Source organism: Manis javanica, chromosome 3, assembly GCF_040802235.1.
Source record: "Manis javanica isolate MJ-LG chromosome 3, MJ_LKY, whole genome shotgun sequence".
NCBI classification, from domain to species: Eukaryota; Metazoa; Chordata; class Mammalia; order Pholidota; family Manidae; genus Manis; species Manis javanica.
The window spans coordinates 608,539-624,460 of NC_133158.1; the positions used below are offsets into that span (position 1 = coordinate 608,539).

Below are 15,922 nucleotides of genomic sequence, written 5' to 3' on the forward strand. Positions count from 1 at the left end.
AAAACAAATATTCATGAATCCATGTTGATATAAATGAATAAGTAAATAGGGAGAAAGGTACAAATCTTCCTTACCAGAAGAATTCCCAAAATAAAAGTAGAAGGAATGAGGGTAATAGAAAATCACCACTAGAATTACACAATAATAATTGCTGCTGTAGGCAAATTTCACCCATAAATGGTAAAATTAGTGGATGAAACTTTAAGGAAAAAATCAGACCTTTGTATAGCCTCATAGAATCTCCCCCAAAATGTGAATTACTGTGGGCAGTTTTAACATATGCTCACAAATTCTTCAGGAGATGGAGCTTAATTTCCTTTTCCTGGAGTGTGGTCCAGAAACAGTGACTCATTTCTAGCTTCTAAGAAATAATGTAAGGAAATGGATAAATAGTCACTTCAATGAAACCAGGCAAGCATTACCTTAGATTATCAAAGTTAATCTATCAGTGACAGGTCGTGTTCCTATCAGGCATCCCCTGATATGATATGATAAGAAGTGCATACCTTCTCCAGGGCGTTCTTCCCTGACATGAGTAACTTCCGGGCTGATCATGAGAAACCGTCAGAAAATCCAGACTCAGGAACATTCTACAAATAACTGACCACCACTCTTCAAAGACGACAAAGAAAGAAAGGGAAGGAGAGACCAAGAAACTGACTGACTGGAGGAAATTGAGAGAATATGACATCTAAATGCAACGTAGTATTCTGGAATTAATCCTGTAATAGAAAAAGGGAATCGGTGTGGAAAAACTAGGGAAATCAGAGGAAAATCTGTAATTTGGTTAATTAATATTAATACATATTAATTAATAATAAATATTAAACTAATACTGATTTCTTCATTTTTATAAACTTGTGGTTATATAAGACATTATTAAGGAAAGCTAGATGAAGGTGAAATTCTGTACTATCTTTACAACTCTGGTAAATATACAATTATTTCAAAATAAAAGGTTTTAAAACTATTTTCAAAAAGAAAACTGAATTTTCCTTGTAAAGCCATAAAAAAATGAAGAAAAGTTTTAAATTTCAAAAAATATATAAATACATGCAAACTAATAAGATGGGTCTTACGTTGACAAGATTAACTTTCAACCTACAAAGAATCACATAAGTAAACTGGGTTGCCCTTCAAACTTAAAATTGTAATGCCATACACAACAGTTCCCACAAAGTCTGTGTGGAGAGACCAGCTTAAAGAGCTCTCAGAAGGTGGGGTTATCAGTTAGCTGTATCCCCTTGCTAGACCAGAACTGTGCTCACACACTCACTCCCAGCAGTGAGCCCACAGTAACCTGGCTCTGTAAGTGCCATTTAGGACTAAGTGGAATCAGTGGTATTTACTTGATTTCCTTATTAAAGTGACCAAATCAAACGAACCGCCAAGATGACTTCCATTGGGTCAAAATGTTCCTTTCAGATTTTCTTGCTTTTTAAGGAAATATCAAATCTACACATCAACTACCCATGCATATCTAAAAGGAGGAAGAGAAGGAGGAGAAGGAAAGAAGGTACCAACGCCAAAAATTCAAAGTTTCAACAGCAAAGTTTGCAGAGCCCAAGAATGGCTCACCAAATTCAGGAAAAAGAACAAGACGCCAAGACCAGGAAGCACCACCTCGCTGACTAACAAGCACCCAACTTGATGTAGGTGAGACATTCAAACTACACAAGCCCCTTCCCACAGGGGACCAATCTCCAACCCCACTCCATAACCAAAAATCCGGTATCTTTTACATCCTCAAGCTGTTTTGAACAATCTTGAGAAAGCTGTCCTACTTTCCCATGAAAGCAGTATTATGTAATTAGTAAGTCTTCATAACCTCAAAAAAATAAAAATAAGAACAAGCCACCTAGACTTATGAAGATCCAGCATTTCATTCACTGTCAGCAAACAATGGAAAAATGACTTTTCAATACATAATGTAACCTTATTTGCAAAGTGGGACTTTTAATACAGGTAAATTGCTAGGATGACAAATATACCAAGATAGGCTTTTTAAAAACATAGTGGCAAAACGTGTGAAATCCCCCAGCACTGTGAAACACTGTATGCCAGCTGGTGCAATGGGGAGAGAGGAGAGACTCACCAGACTTCTGCGGCTAGACTGAAACATCGCCCGCACCCAAGCGGTGCCCTTAGTTCTACCTCTGGGATCCTCTGCCTCCTCATTCCTGACGGCTGCCCGGAAACAATGGGGGTGTCCCGGCCAGTGGACAATTAATTCCACTTGTGCACGTGGCACTTCCCACCTTCGGTAAGTTCAGGTGGCCCTTTTACCAGTCTGGTGAGTTCATTCTGCACGAATGTATTCTCAGGCGCCGAGTCACCCCTGCGTGAACCTAAAACTACTGCGCGGGGCCAGAGAGGCCTGCGCGTAATGCCAACTCCGCCACTTAACGATCCGTGGGACCTCACCTTACTCCTGTCAGTCTCGGTTTGCTCGCCTGTAAATGAATGTCTACAACTCGGCCTCAAGATGATCAAAAGGTGACAGCTTTATAATTTTTAAGCCAAGTTTGAAAGGAAAAGTATAACACAGGTGAAAACACTTCCTTTGAAAAGGTAATGAGGACCATCGGGCCACACCGATTTAAGAGACACCCCGAGGAGGGATGTCAACTCTGGAGTCGCAAGAGCAAAGCCAGAAAGCTCCAAGCACCGGCCAAGCCGTTCAGTCTCTCGCTTAGCAACTCCGCCGTTGTCTCCCAAACAGCCACCCCGCCACCGCCGGGGCGCGACAACTGCTCCCTCCAAATCCGGGAGCTCAGCTCGCACTCCGGCGGCGCACAAAAATAGCCGCTCTGCGTCCCCGCGCTCGGCCCGGGCAGCTGCGCCCCGCCACGCCCGGCCTCTGCCCCGCCTCTGCGGTGCGCTGTCGCCCCCTTCCTGGGCCGAGAGACACGCCGCAGAGCCCACAGCCCGTGGTGCCACGCCGCGCCTGGGAAGGCTCTCGCGGAGGGCCCGCTGCAGCGCCGCCCCCCGCCCGCCCGGGCCTCCCGCGCCCGCCCGGCCTCCCCGCACCCCCCGGGCCTCCCGCGCCCGCCCGGCCTCCCCACACCCGCCCGGGGCCCCTGCGCCCGCTGAGGCCCACCTCGACCCACCGCACAACCCCGGAGCGACCGTCAGCTCTGCACGCCCGCCGCACCCAGGCTCGGCCCCGCCCGCCGTCCCGAGGCGGAGCCCCGCGCCCCCCGGCCGCCGCCCTTCCCCGCCCCGGGCGGGCCCTGCGGGGTCCTGGGGCCGTGAGAACACCGCCCCTCCACCGGGCCCGCCTGCCGCTGCGCCTACCCGCCGCCGCTACGCCGGGGCCGGAGCCGGGAGCACGAGAGCGCCGACGGGAGCCGGGAGCACGAGAGCGCCGGGGAGGCCGGGAGAAGCCAGGAGGAGCCGGGAAAGCCGGCCCGCAAGCGCGCTGCAGGCGGGGCGCAGGGGGGCGGCCGCTTCCTCGTCGCCTCTCAAGGGCAGGCGACGGGGCGGGGCGCCGCCACCGCCTACCCCGCGGGCGCCGCCCTGGCCAATAAGCGTGTTGCGGGGGCGGGCAGAGGGCCGAGGCGGGTCAATGGGCGTTGGCCCCGCCCCCTCGGCCCCGCCGCGGCCGCTGAGCGAACGGGGGCCGTTGGGGGCTTCGGCCGCCCTCCTCCCTGCGCCGCGGCGCCCGGCTGGCCGAGGAGGCCCTTCCTGGTGGAGCCCGGCCGGGCCGGCAGCGCTGCCCTGGGCGCGGGCCCGCGTCGCCGGAAGGCTGGGAGGGCCGGGTGCCTCAGACTTGGACCGACACACATGCAGTAGCGCATTGTGATTGCCATATTGATGACGCGGCGGTAATTGAGTACAGGGTGAGATACATCTGGTTAAACGAACTATTTCTGAGGTGATTTCAAGTCTCCTTCTTCTGGTGAAATGCAGCCCGACGACATTCCGGCCGGGCTCCCGCGCGGCCTCCCGCCGGTGACCCGGCCCCGGAAAGGGCTGCGCTGGCCGCGGGCGGCGCTGAGGCCCCGGAGGCTGAGCGCGGCCGCCGGGTCGGTGAACACGAGTGTGCGGCCGCCAGCTGCCTCCGGGGGCCTCAGCGCCGCCCGCGGCCGAACGGGCTCGGGACGCACATCCCGGGGGAGCTCGCGGGAAGCCCTCGGCCCCTCAGTGTGCGAGCCACTCAGGCCGGCAGGAGGCCGGGGCGCGCGGAGGACGAGACGGCTGGCCTGGGTCGCACCCGTGGCCTCGGCCAGGCTGCGGCCTGAGCTCCGTGCGGCGGGCGGCAGGAAGGGCCACCCGGACAGGGGCTGCAGGGAGACCGCGGAGCTCCCCGGGCCACCGGAGGCCGGTGCCGGGCTCCCGGAGCCCCCACGGCTGCTGCCAGGGGATGCCCGCGCGCCACGCGGCTCCCCGGCCGGCCGCCGGGGGCCCCTCCTCCGTTCGCTCTGCCCGGCGCCCCCCGCCCCGGTGCAGCCCTGAGCGGTGCACCTGCCCCGACAGCTCGTTCCGGGAAGCACGGGTTTATTCCGCTCCCGCGCCGCCAGAGGGAAAGAACACCCCTCCAGCTGCAGGTGCAGGGCACGGCCCCCAGCGCCCCAGCGCCCCAGCGCCCAGGCCCCATGCCTGAGAGCGGCGATGTTCCCGAGGCCGCCCCAGCTCACAAGAAGACATTTTCGGGCTACCCAAGCCTTTATGGCCCACGAAAAGCATGCGTTAAACTCATTCACCCAAAATCGGACCGAACTGCTGGCCAGGACACAGACTGGCAGAGGCCAATGGCCCACCAGAGAGACTTTCCTCCAGTTCCAACGCAGACTTCCTCGGTGGCTTTCCACTGCCCTCGAATTCTGAGAACGGCATTCAGGGCCTCCTGCGATGATGCTGTCTCTCTGCCCTGCCTTGTCATCTGCCTTCTTTCTCACTAGGACCAGCGTTATCTGCCTTCTGTGTTTCCTGACCTTCCCTTTAGGCCCTTCCTCATGCTATTTCCTCTGTGCATCCTAAATCATAGGTAATACGATTTTCTGCATAGAACACGGGAAGTTTTCATAGAACTATTAGAATTAATAAGAGTTCATCCGAGTTAACATACAAAAAGGAATAGCATTTCTATATACCAAGAATCAGTTACAAAAAGTGATAGAAAAAAGTCCCATTCACCCCAGTAAAACGATATAATCAACATGGTATCTAGGAGTGAACCTGACAGTAGGTTTGTAAGGCTTCTATAGAGAAACATAAAACTTTACAACTTTTAGAAGAAAATATAGGGAAGTATCTTGATGCTCTCTGGCTGAAATTTCTTGGCACCAATGCTTGTCAGATAAACACACAATTTTTACATACCAATTTTTATTATTTACAATAGTTATGTTGGAGTTCCATGGGGAGAGGGAAATACAATTACGTGGATCAGAATTTGAATAGAATAGGGTCACAGAATTTAAAGGCCAGAAGGGTCTCTGGGGGTCATTTAGCCCAAAGCTTTTTCAGGATGTCAAAGACCCGCAACAAAGCGGTAGCACCCACCAATTTCTGACTCAGGCAGGTGCTCCTTGCACCCACCTCTTCCTGCATCTCGAAAAGGATGAAGCATAGTGATGCTGCAAAGCTCAAAAGCAGCCACCTCCTACGTTAGGAGTAGACACTTAAAACACTCACCTTCCCAGACTCCTTTGCAGCTGGGAAGGCTGTGCCTCACTGGGTGGAGATTTCAGGTAAAGCCTTTAAAAAAAGACCAGCTCAGCAGCATTTCTTTTCTCTGCCTGGAATGTGGACACAATGCCTGGAGGTGAAGCAGCCATTTTAAGACACTAAGGACAAAAGCTATGAGCTGAGGGTGTGGGGTAGGAACACAGGAGGAGATGAGGTCCTTAACATCCTTCAGCGGCTACACTGATCTTCATCCACCTCTGGGCTCCCTGCAAAGTGAGAAAAGTAACCCCTATCTCTTAAAGCCAACAGTAGTCACTACACCGCCATTGGTGTAAGCCACCTTAGTCTCCTGTCATTTGTAGTGAAATGCAATCCCCCCTGGGCGATAGAGTAAAAGCCCTGAACTGCATGTTGAGAAACCCCGTTACAGTCCCAGTTCCACCAGGAGCCCGCGGTGTGACCCTGGGCAAGTCATACCCTCCTCAGGGCAGGTCCCTCCTGTCCCTCAGGGAACAGAACAGAGGGTCTCCTCCCCATGGCTTGCCTCATCTCACTCGGGACAAAAGGGTCTTACTCTCAAGGTTCACTATGTTTCCTTATTCCTGTGACCTAAGGACTGTCATAACGAGGGCTGTCCCTTCTGAGTAGACACGATGGGACACGCTGCATGTTCCCTAAGCAGGAAGTCCCTGGAGCGGGGCCCCTGTTCTGCCTCCCTGGCTTGGTTCCACACATTCTCCCCTAGCAGGAGCACAAAGAGGTTTCTACTAAAAAATTAATAGAGCACCGTGCCCACCTCTGCCCTAAACTTGCCATGTACATTCTCCTCCTGGGCCTCAAATCCACCATTTGTTAAATGGGTGGGTTGCAGGCCCTCAAAGTGCACTTTGAGCAGGCATCTGAAAACTGAATTATAGCTCCTGGAGTTGGTCTCACGCGGGGCAGAGCTCCCACAGTTGCTCAGTGCCTTGTCTGGGGTCCTGCAGGGGCTCCGCAACCCTGAGGTAGGCAGGGCAGGTAACAGAGTCAGGCATGTGCCCTGACACCCAGGCCCACTTTTAGAAAGTGGTGGATCCAGACTGAAGGTGGCTGATTGCTCGGTGCTCTTTTCACTACACCTTGATTTTTTTGTTTGTTTATCTTTTCTCTGCAGGATCCACTTACTGGCTACAAGTCATACCTGCCCTCAGCTGTGACCCCCAAGACTTCCGAGTGATGCCGTCAGTTGCAGGTCCCTCCACAGGCCCTGGGCATCCCCCCCAGTTCTTCCACCCTCCACTCTGAACCTTCAGTCCCAGCACAACCCCCGGTTTTGTCCCAGCCTGACCCAGCTCTTCACAGCCCATCTGGAGCTCCACTGGGCGCACCAAGGTCTTGAACCAGAAGCTGCCCTCTGTGGACAAATGTGCTTGAGATGGTTCTCATCCGGGCTCCAGTTGCTTCCTCACCTCCATCTTCACGCCATCCAGCCTCCTGATTGACATATGCAGTCCTTGAAGAGATGAGATGCGGCCAGACGTGTGGACTGGAAGGCCCTTTGGGATCTTCCAGTCCATAGGCAAAGCAGAAATGGTGAACGAGGAAGCTGGCTTACACACACAGCGGAGCAGGCGAGGAGCAGGAGAGCACATGCCGCACCTCTAGCCCGTTGCTGACCCCAGTGGGGTCAGAGAAGATGGAGCCGAATCTCTATGTCAGTATCCTGGTCGTTGAGTGTCAGCAACTAATTGAACATTAAAAAAAAAATCCTGTATAGGCAAGCACACCTGTGGGAAGGAGGCTCTTGGATTCCCAATTTGCAAACTCCCGTGGTCCAGACCCTTCACCCTATGGATATGGAGGCCAGTGTCATGTAGCAGATCCGCAGGACAGGGACAGGACCTGGACCTCACACCTTCTGTGCAGCACTCGCCACCAGCCACCCGGAAGCCAGAAAGCAACTCTGGCCAATGCAACAAGCCTCTAGCGAGTGTTCCCCTGGGAAAGAGGTCCTGGGCGGAGACAAAGACAAAGGAGTTTTTTTTTAAAATGCCTGCCTTTGCTCCTTGACACTTCACTTAGCCTGGAGCCCAGGGTCGGGCAGGTTGGAACAAACTAACTCATATTCAGGAAAGAGCCTTGCATGTCCCTGGAGTTCCTGGGGGCACAGGACACGTGAACCTCAATTCAGGGGACTCAGCAGGGGGACATTTTCTAAACTTCACATATGGAAATAAACTTCAAACTTACTGAAATGCTGCAAGAATAAAAGTAATATGGACCCTTTACCAAGATTCACCTCTTTTAAACATTTTGCTCATTTGCTTGATTATATGCTGGACACCCACACACAAGTAATATTTTTGGAGCCATACATATTATGGATTTTCACCCCTAAATACTCAGTGTGTATTCCTAATAATAATGGTTTTTCTTATGGACACAATACAGATATCAACCTCAGGAAATTTAAATGCATTCAGGAGTTCTGTCTAACCCACCCTCCATCTTCCAATTTTGGAGTCCCACCAGCCCTGAGGGCCCATGAGCTCTGCGCAAACCTTCTTACCCTGATTATCTGTGGTGGTTTGAAATAAGTCCAAAAATTGTCTGGCATGTTTCCCTTTCCAAGGTGGAGGTTAGACATCCTGTGCTTGAATGTAGGCCAGACTCAGCGACTTACTTCTGATGCACAGAAGGTGCCTCAGGAGACCACAGCTCCTTCCCTGGGATCGTTCGGCTGGGAAGTCCACCCAGGCGGAGCCGCTGGGGGAAGAAGTGAGGGCTCCCACCGTCACCAGCTCCCGCTTGCCAGACGGCGAAGGGTCCCCAGCCCCAGCCCACCGTGACTGCCATGCCTGAGACTCCGAGTCACACGTGGCCAGCCAAGCCACCCCTGAACTCCAGACCCGCAGAGATGGAGAGATGATAGCGCTTCCATCATGGCTGTGGAATTAAGCCAGCAAGTTTTAAGATAATCTGTTGCACAGTGCAGGATGAGGAAGACATTATCGTCCCTTACAGTCCCTCTCCAAGGGCCTGTGCTCCCTCCAGCTCAGCTGCCCAGAGTTCAGCACAGCAGTTTCACCAGCACCCTCTGCACACACCCAGGCAGCCCCCAGGGGTTGGCCCAAGGGGCCACACCCTGCAGGTGTTCACAGCCCTGCTTCATCCACACCGTCCTCCATCCATGAAGCTCGCCTGGTTTACCCCTCATATATATATATCTGAACCCCTTATACATATATATATATATATATATATATGAACATTTTTTAACTTGCCTTTCTCATACAGAGCTGAACCCAAACACTGTCTCCTCCATGTAGCTTTTTCGGATTGCCTCGTGAAAATGCTGTGTGCTCTTCACGAGGCGATCATAAATCAGTGCTTTATCCCAACCTTAGTTTGGCCGGCTAACACCTTCTTCCTTGTATTATGATCATGTTTATAGCCTCTCCTATGAGCTGCTGTAGGCTCCTGGGGAGGATGCCTCATTCCTCACACAACCGGCATACGAAGTGCCACATGCATAGTTAGCACTCAAGAAATGTACATGATGTGAATGACTTGGCCATAATACACCAAAGGTTGGCTGAGCCTCCCGGGGAGACACATGCAATACCATGGTGGCTGAGAAAGCAGGAAAGACCATGAGCCAGCACCACCAGGTTCCTAATCACCCGACATCTCCATGACCTTGCAATTCTTCGCTAGGCATATACTTACGAGAAATGGGTGCATGTGTGTGAGGACAGATGAGCACAGACATGCTCAGGGCATCTTTATTCACAATGTTTTACCATCAGCCTTGAGCACAGCTCCAGCCCAGATACCTAAGCCTTCTGCTGCCATCAGTGCCTCGGTTGCTCTCGACGATGAAGGGGCTCCCCCGGGTCTCCTCTCTGATTGTGACAATAGCTTCTGCCTTCCTTGAAGGCCTGGGCCCTGACTCCATCTCTTCCTTGAGCAGGAGTGGGCGACTGTGTTCTCTGGATAGAGAAGGGGTATAGCCTTTGGTCGGCACCTTTTCTGGGCCTGAAAAGCCCACCATAAGGGGCAAGCTAAAAGCACAATATAAAGAATACAGATAATAATATTGCACTATAATGATGTAATGTGATTAATACCACTATATAAGCAATTATATTACAATATATAAATGCAACAAAGTAATACAATGTCCATCTGAAACTTACAGTGTTACACATCAAATTTACTCAATAAAATAAATATAACTTTAAAAAAATAAAAATATGCAAGAGTCAGGTGAGTCAGAGGAGATGAACTCAGGGAGTCTGAGGCCACAGCCAGGAACACACATCTGAGTTCCCCACAGGACAGGACAGGCGCCTCCCTGCTCAAGCTGGGCAGTGGGGAAATTGCCATCTCCTGGCATCTCTCCTGGCACATATCACCTCAGAGCCCGGCCAGTGATCAGCGCTGTATCAGAGGGGAATCCCAGGCAATAGGCACTCATGTCCAGGACCCAGCCTGCAGGGAAGGACAGGGCAGCCTGGGTTGGCTCTCCAGGGTCCCCAGGGGAGAACACTGCCCAGAGTCATGGTTAGCAGTTTACGTAAGGCAGAAAGCCCCTGCCACACAGAACCTGGCTGAGACCCCATGAAGCACCATGCAGCAGCCAGGTTCTGCAGCTGCCTGTCCCACTCCTGAGACCCACGGGTTGCCCAGCATCCTTCCTGAAAAGCACAGGAGTCATGCTCTCCGAAGGGATGCTGCTTCTGGGCTCTGGTCCTGGCTGCTTCTGAGCAGTGGGCAGTTAGATGGCATGCAAGCTGTGCCCGCACCCAGTGTGCCCTCATTAAGTTCAATCAAGCAATATTCATCACCTCCAGTATCATGTTCCAGCTCTGTCTCAGGAGAGGAGGCTACCGTGACAGGCTGTGGGTTTTGTTATCTATAACATGCAAAAAACAAGAGAATACTGAAGGGAAGGAGCACAGTGGGCAGGACCTCAGGGCTGTTCCCAGGCTGCCCACGGCCCTGGAAGGCAGGTCACAGCGTCTCCAGCCCTGGACTCACTTGCTCAAGCTGCAGACTCACCTGCCCGACTCAGACTGGGAAGGCCTCAGAGTGGACCCTGGCCAGGCACTGGGCAGGGAGAACACCCACTCTTTGCTCTGAGATCCATTCTCAGGGGCTGTGCTTCATGTGGTCCTTTGGCCCCTCCCCAGGGTCTGGGCACTGTGGGTGATGCTCACGTCATGGGGAATGAAGCACAGGGTGAGAAACTGGGGGCAACAAATCTGGACATGCGGACCTGCCTTGTCACTTACTGGTGGATGATCGGGAACAAGCCATTAAACTCTGGAAGCCCTAAGTTGCTCTTCTGTGAATCAAGCAGCCATAAACCCTCCAGCTCACAGGGTTGGTGAGGGTCAAGGACCCATGGAAGTTAGTAAGCGATGACTATCATGAAATAGCTCCATGGCCAGCGGTTCCGAATTCTGGGGTTGGCCCTGCCTTTCAGGTCCCTTCTCCTCTCTGCCCATATGAATAGTTTGGCTAGAAGAGCTCTGTTTGAGCAGGTACGACAGTCAGTGAGGATCATGGTGGGAAAAGCACGGGATGTAAGCCTTGCGTGGGAGGGTCATGCAGGCAAACAGACAGTAGCAACCAGTCAAGAGACCACAGGAAGTGACCCCATGTGGGCACCCAAGGTGTGGCATTAAGCCAGGCTTCTGGCAGCACTGGGTTTAAGTGGGGGTCCCAGCTGGTCAGCCTGTTTCCTGAGCAGCTCCAGGACAAAGCCAAGCCCGGGAGCAGCAGGCCACACTAGGGCAGCGCCTATGGCCACTTGGAAGGGCTCTCTGAGCAGGCCTGGCATCTGCAGACATTATGTCATCCGGCATCTGGAAAGCACAGCCCCTCCCAGGTCCCCAGAGGCTCTTGGGCTCTGGCCAGAAGCCCTGGGTTCTGCTCTCTGCGTCCCCAGGGAGCCGAGCCAGGATGTCCTGGGCTTCTGTCCAAGCAGCTAGTTCTAAATTCCCCACCCCTCCACCCTTAGGAGTAAACAATATAATCTTAACAAAGACCGCTGCCTCAGCCTTGAGGAAACCGGGCCTCGCTGAGGGCCGTATATACGTTCCTTCCTTTACGCCCTTGCTTGGTTCCAGGGCAGGACCTGAGGGGCTATGCTCAGTGCGTCTCCTTCCCGACTCTTCCAGGCGGTGAGTGTTGTCACTTCTGCAAGGCCGGCCGTAGTGAAGCCTGTGTATTTTACATCAGAAACTTGGGTGTTTGATCCAGCTCTGTGACCTTACCACCTGACAAGCCTCTCAGCCTCTCTGAACCTGTTTTTTTGTCTACAGTATGGGGCCAATAATACTGACATCACACAGGTGCTGTGAGGATGCAACTCAGGCATGTCAGGTGGCTGCGCACAGTGGGCACCCGACCTAAATGGCCTTCCTGCTCCCCCACCATCAGACTGGGTCCTTGCTGCCTGGAGGGTTGATGGCTGGGCCACCCTGAGACTTGCATCTCTATAGGCTGCCAGGGGCTGCTGCAGGCGGCCCAGAAGCCACACTTAGACACCACTGTTAGGCAGGCGTGCTCAGCCCTGTCTCCCTGTGAGGAGGAGGTGGAGGGACAGACCTGCCAAACGTGAAAGACTTCCAGGATGTATAGATGTATACATAAAATTCGCCCTTGTTAAGTGTACAGTTTCACGACTTTTAGTAAATTCACAGAATTGTGCAGTCACCTCCACGATCCAGTTTTGGAACATTCCCGCCTCTCCACAAGGCTCTGGGCCTGTCTGTGGCGTCCATGTCCACTCCATGCTCCAGGCAACCACTGGTCTGCCTCCCATATCTAAGGTTTGCTTCTTCTAGAAACATCATCTACACGGACATGTACAGCATGTGGTCTTTTGTGTCTGCCTCTCCCAGTCAGCATCACATTTCTGAGGCTCATGGTGCTACAGCGTGTCAGGGTCCCCCCCCCCTTGCTGCTGAGTGGTGCCCCCTGGGGCGGGTCAGCCCCTCACGGAGGAGCGGCCTGGAGTTCCCGCATTGGCTGCCGTGAACATTCACGGACAAGTTGCCAGCTGCTGCTTCTAAAGAGAAACGTCTCACCAAGGCTCCCTGCCCCTGTCGAGGGGGTAGCCGTGTGGGCCCAGGCTCACGGGGGCCCTAGCTCCCAGCCAGGCGCTAACCAGCTGAGCTCAAACTCAGACCTCTCCCAGGCCCTGCCACCTGCACCTTCCCCCGCAGCGACCCCCGATGTTATGCCTTGATCCAGAGCTGTTAGTTTGCCTTTCTGTTAAATTAAACTCCTCAAAGCAGCCCGCAGGGAGAACGAAAACAGGGCAGACCTAGATCTCTTGAAAGTCCTGGGGCTTCTCATCCCTCTGAGCATCAGTAGGCCTGGCATGTCCCCACAGATGAGGCCCCATCCTGCCCCACAGTACCATCCTCTCCATGTGCACAGCGGTTGGAGTGCACTGAGAAGAGGACCCAAACACTGGCTTTCCAGCTGAAAGCACTCCAATTCTTTGCTGCTGTTCAGCTCCCCAGCATGGCCAACTTAGTATCTAAAACACCTAGACTTGCTCCTTGTATGTCAGGGACATCCCAGCTGCTACATGGGAAAGTATTTTCCATTCAGGCAGCTTCTGGGCTCAAATCTCAGGCCACACCATGTAGAGGAGGTTCTTGGGTGTGTGTTCCTGTGCGGACACGTGGTGGCAGCGGCCTGCTCCTTGGTGCTGGCAGAGGGGCGCTTTCCATGTGGCCCTCCTCCAGGGGTGGCCGAGGTGGCAGCACGAGATCAGTGGGGTGGACCCACTGCGGAAACTCACAGGGGCTAAGGAGACCCCAGCTCAGACGGGTTCAGAGTGCGGGAAAGCCCTCACTCCCTGCACCAGCAATCGTGGAAACAGCCTTCTAGGAGGCAGCCATCAGGGACTAGCATCCTTGACTTGCCATACCTGCCGAGTCAGGTGGTGGCCCTGAGCCAGGGGTTACAGGAGCACTGAAGCGACAGATGGAAATGGCGTTATTATGTAGTGGTGAGTGGGTGGGTGACACAGGCCAGACGGCTGGGAAATGCTGTGCACAGGGGTGGGAGGCTTGCAACCGTGGACAAGGATGGCATGTGGAGGACAGTCCCAGCTTGATACCAGCTGTGCAACCTCGGGCGAATGACCAGACACCGCTGGGCCTGTTTCCTCATCTGTAAAATGATAGTCATGTTCTCACAGGGGTAAATGACAGGAGGTATGAGCTCCTAGCTCAGTAGCTGATTAGAGGTATGCCAGAGTGGCAATGACCTTGTTCTTGCTGTATTTGTAATAAAGCATTTCCTGCCATCCACCGTATCGCCCACAGGCTCCTCCACTGACACGTATGTTCACCCATTCAGCAGAAGCTTTCGTATGCTGACACTGCAGTCTATGAAATGCACTCAAAGAAAATGAAGTGAAGGTGCAGGTGGTGCTTGACCATCTTCAGAGTTCTTCAACATGTGCTGCTGGTCTCACCTCCTCCCTCCAAGGCAAGGGTAAGAGGCCCAGAGGATGCAGTGACTTGCCTAAGGTATCAGCTGAACAGTGTGTAACAGACTCAACCTCAGGCCCTCCGACACTGAGCCAGCTTACGTGACGGGACAGCTCACTGCAGGAGGACAGAGCAGCGCATAAATGGATCAGACAGGGCCTCCCTGCAAGTCTCCACAACCAGCTGCCAACTCTGGAGGCTCCACATTGCGATGGGTAATTGTAATTGCCTGAATACAATGGGTGGCTTTTTCCTCCGTGCCTGTGAGAGTCACTTGCTCTGACGCACCCTGCGTTCTAGGAGCCTGCCCAGGGCGAGGTATCTCATCTGGGCTATGCCACCATCCACTCCGGTTCTTAGTTGCCAGCAGTGTAGCAGGTCATAGGCAGAGCCCAGCTACAAGGAGTCAGGGAAAATGAAGGTCTGGCTCTCTCTGGGGGAATGGGGCTCAGAGTAGGTGGACCCAGCACAGGACATGTTCACAGGTCCTGGGAAGCCAGAGCATAGCAGATATGTGTGTCCTGGCTTGATGCTGAATGTGGGTGGGTGGGCACCTATACCCACCTAGCCCTAATTATAGTACAGGGCTATGGTAGAGCTTAATGCCCCATAGGGGCTCAGAGCTCCTGATGGCCGAAGGAGCTCAGATAGCTTCCTGGCCACAAGCCACACCGTGCACAGACTCCTGGCCTTGCTCTGCCAGGCACATGGACAGAGTCACCTCCAGGGGCACAGCAGGTACAAGCCAAGAAGCAAGATGTGGCTCCTGGCTGGACGCTGGCTTTGGCAAGAGGCACCACGTCCCACATCAAGCATGCCAACAAAGGTTCAGTAGAGCTAGCACCAGGGGCAGTCCTGTATCCGTAGCTCTGTCCGGAAGAGCCGCGGCTTCCTCCTCCAGCCCTGCAGCTTCTCTCAGGCGAACTCTGCTGAGAGTAGAGGAATTGGGGGCTGCAGAACGGGGGAGACTAAGAGAGGTGGCAGCTGAGACCCACAGGAAAGCACTGCCCAGCCCTCTGAGGGCAGAGGCGGCGGGCACTGCCGCCCGTCCAGGATGCCTAGAGGAGTTTGCTATGCAGAGCAGGGAGGGAAAGGTGTCGCACCGAAGGGAAGAGCATGCTCAGGGGCCTGCAGCAGGACACCAAGGACCCAGGCTGGATGGGAGGCAGGAAGGGCGAGTAGGCCCGCATGGCCCAGAGCCTCGGCCACCTTCACACAGATGCCAGGCTGCTTGGGGGAGATGGGCATCTGTGTGGAGGGCCACCTGTGCCCTCTTGGCATCACACCAGTCATGGCACAGAGCCCCAAGGGATACAGGAGCAGGGCAGAAGGAACCTCGGCAGAGACATGCCAGCCCTGAGGGGTGAGGACCTCCTCACATGGAAGGGAGCAGGTGGGAGCTTCTTAGACTTCTCTCTTCTGATCTTAAGATATGAACCTGGGTTCCCTCTGCAGGCCACCTTCGTGCCACCCAAGGCCATGCACCCAACGCCTCAGAGGAGCCTCCAATAGGAAGGCCCCAGAAGAAGCTTCCCAGGGGTAGCCCACGTGCCTGGCGTATGGCAGACACTCACCCGCTGGATGAATCCTTTGTAAATAATGCTGTTGGGTGACTCCCAGCTTTGGCCAACACCTCTGGGAAGTGATCCACAGCCTCTGGTTCACCCACGGTACCCCGACCAAGAGGGTGGGAGAAGCGGGCCCATGGGGAAGGCAGGCTCATCTGAGGTGGGGCGTCAGGTGGGGGCAGGCAGCTCTGCCTGAGCTGGGGCTGGAACCGTCCTCTG

At 53.9% G+C, this 15,922-nt stretch overlaps 1 protein-coding gene and 1 long non-coding RNA gene across 5 annotated transcripts in view; one reads left to right on the forward strand and one right to left on the reverse strand.

Moving 5' to 3' along the window:
- MAP4 (microtubule associated protein 4) overlaps positions 1-3,448 on the reverse strand; it is a 176,621-nt gene extending 173,173 nt beyond the window's left edge. Inside the window, exon 1 of one of the 4 annotated variants that reach the window (XM_073230519.1) lies at positions 3,298-3,448. The gene's annotated coding sequence lies outside the window, so the exon portion shown is untranslated. Of the gene's footprint in view, positions 1-3,100; positions 3,222-3,297 lie in introns of those variants that run through there. The other 3 variants (XM_073230520.1, XM_073230522.1, XM_073230521.1) reach the window with 3 other exon arrangements.
- Positions 3,449-3,643: 195 nt separating this feature from the next.
- LOC108402646 (uncharacterized) lies at positions 3,644-14,439 on the forward strand. Its single transcript, XR_001854488.3, has 3 exons — positions 3,644-4,990; positions 6,788-11,804; positions 13,968-14,439. It is a non-coding gene; the product is annotated as an uncharacterized lncRNA (long non-coding RNA).
- Positions 14,440-15,922: the final 1,483 nt, after the last annotated feature.